The sequence below is a fragment of the Sciurus carolinensis genome, chromosome 2 (genome assembly GCF_902686445.1).
Source record: "Sciurus carolinensis chromosome 2, mSciCar1.2, whole genome shotgun sequence".
NCBI classification, from domain to species: Eukaryota; Metazoa; Chordata; class Mammalia; order Rodentia; family Sciuridae; genus Sciurus; species Sciurus carolinensis.
The window spans coordinates 81,314,899-81,317,124 of NC_062214.1; positions in this window are offsets into that span (position 1 = coordinate 81,314,899).

A 2,226-nucleotide genomic window follows, 5' to 3' on the forward strand; every position below is an offset into this window, starting at 1 on the left:
ACCATGCCCTGACCCTCCAACCTCTCCGCCTTTTTTTTTCAAACACTTTTTTTTTTTTTTTTTGCTGTGCTGGGGATTGAACTCAGGGCCTTGTGCTTGCAAGGCGAGCACTCGACCAACTGAGTTATCTCCCCAGCCCTCAAGCACTTTTAATAATATTTTTTTTAGTTGTAGATGGATACAATACCTTTATTTTATTTATTTATTTTTATGTAGTGCTGAGAATCAAACCCTCAGTGCCTCACATGTGCTAGGCAAGCGCTCTACCACTGAGCTACAACCCCAGCCTCCACCCTTTCTGAGACAAGGTCACACTAAGTTGCCAAGGCTGGCCTTGAACTTGCGATCCTCCTGCTTCAACATGCTGGGATTACAGGTATGTGCCACTGCATCCAGCTCATAGCCCTTTGTTTTCTTTTTGGGGTGTTGGGCATTGAACCCTGGACCTCACAAGGTTGTTTTGTTTTGTTTTGTTACCAGGGACTGGACACAGGGGTTCTTAACCACGGAGCCACATTCCCAGTCCTTTTTATTTATTTATTTATTTGAGGGTCTCATTAAGCTACTGAGCCTGGCTTTGAATTTTCGATCCTCCTGCCTCAACCTCCTAAGCCTCTGGGATTAGAGGTATGAGCTACCATGCTTGGTCCTTTGTTTTTTTTTTTTGTTTGTTTTTTGTTTGTTTGTTTGTTTTTGCGGTGCTGGGGATTGCACCAAGGGTACCAACTGAGCTATATCCCCAGCCCAGGTCCTTCATTTTTTGAGACAAGGTCTTGCTAAATTAATTAATTGCTAAACTGCTGAGGCTCTTTGAACTTGCAATCCTCTTGCCTCAGCCTCCATACTTGGTGATATGTTTTTTTGTTTTTGTTTTTTTACTTAATATTTTTAAAATATTTTTTTAGTTGTCAATGAATCTTTTTTAAAATTTTATTTATTTATATGCAGTGCTGAGGATCAAACCCAGGGCCTCACACATGCTAGGCAAGCGCTCTGCCACTGAGTCATGCCCCAGGGCTGATAGGTTGGTTCTTGATGCTACCATTTCAGTTGGTTTCTTTGGTGCCCTAGGGTAATTATATCCCAAAGGGGCACTTAATGAAGTCAAGTGCTTAGTGAGAAAGACTTGGAAGCTGCTGGAGGCCTTGGCTCCTCAAAGCACCTCTGCCTTCAGTGCTCTCAGGGTATGCATGAGGTGCTTCCTAACTCTGAACTGGAAGCCAAGAGGGCAAGGAGCTAGCCCCTACCTCAGCTGCAAATACGCAATTAAGCCCTCACCACTAGCCACACTAAAGAGCCCTAGGTTCAAAGCAGGGCAGCAGGGGGTTTCTAGGCCAGAGTATATGTCTCTGGAGAGTAGTCCTCATTGGCAGACACCCAGGCCCCTGTTGCATGTGCAAAAAAAAGAGGAAAGAATGAGAACAACCAAGAAACCAGGAAATAAGCAAGGGGCCTGGGACTCCATGCACTTCCAACCCTGCTGACTGCTTGCCTGTCACTGCCTAAGGGGTCATGTCACCTTAGGATCTGAGATTTAATTTTTCCAAAAATGAGATGAACTATTTCAGTTAGAAAAGCTCTTGGCATATATACATGGTTAGCTTTAACTTCTATTTATTTGACAGTTACTCATTCCAGGTGCTTGGCATGGTGGATATAATAGAGCTCACTTGCCCACAATTTTGGCTTTCTGTGGTCTGTTACCTGTGGTCAACCCCAAGCTGAAATATTTTTTTTAATTGTTTTAGTTGTCTGTCTATCTATCTATCTATCTATCTATCTATCTATCTATCTATCTATCTGCAGTGCTGAGAATTGAACCCAGTATCTATCTATATATCTATCTATTTATATGCAGTGCTGAGAATCGAACCCAGTGCCTCACACATGCTAGGCAAGCATTGTACCACTGAACTACAATCCTAGCCCCAGGCTGAAAATATTAAATGAAAAGTCACACAGCCTGTTCTTTGTCAGAATGATAAGTTTGTCAGTACAAGCTGTCTTGGTTTCAGATTGTTGCTTTATCACAATGCTGTGTTCAAGTAACCCAAATCACAAGAATGGTGATGCTGGAAATTCAGATATGCCAAAGAGAAGCAGTTAAGTGCTTCCTTTAAGTGAAGAAGTGAAAGTTCTTAACTTCATAAGGAAAAAAAAAAAATAGAAATTGCATGTTGAGGTTGCTAAGAAAAAGAAACCACATTCACACAAAATTTAGTACAG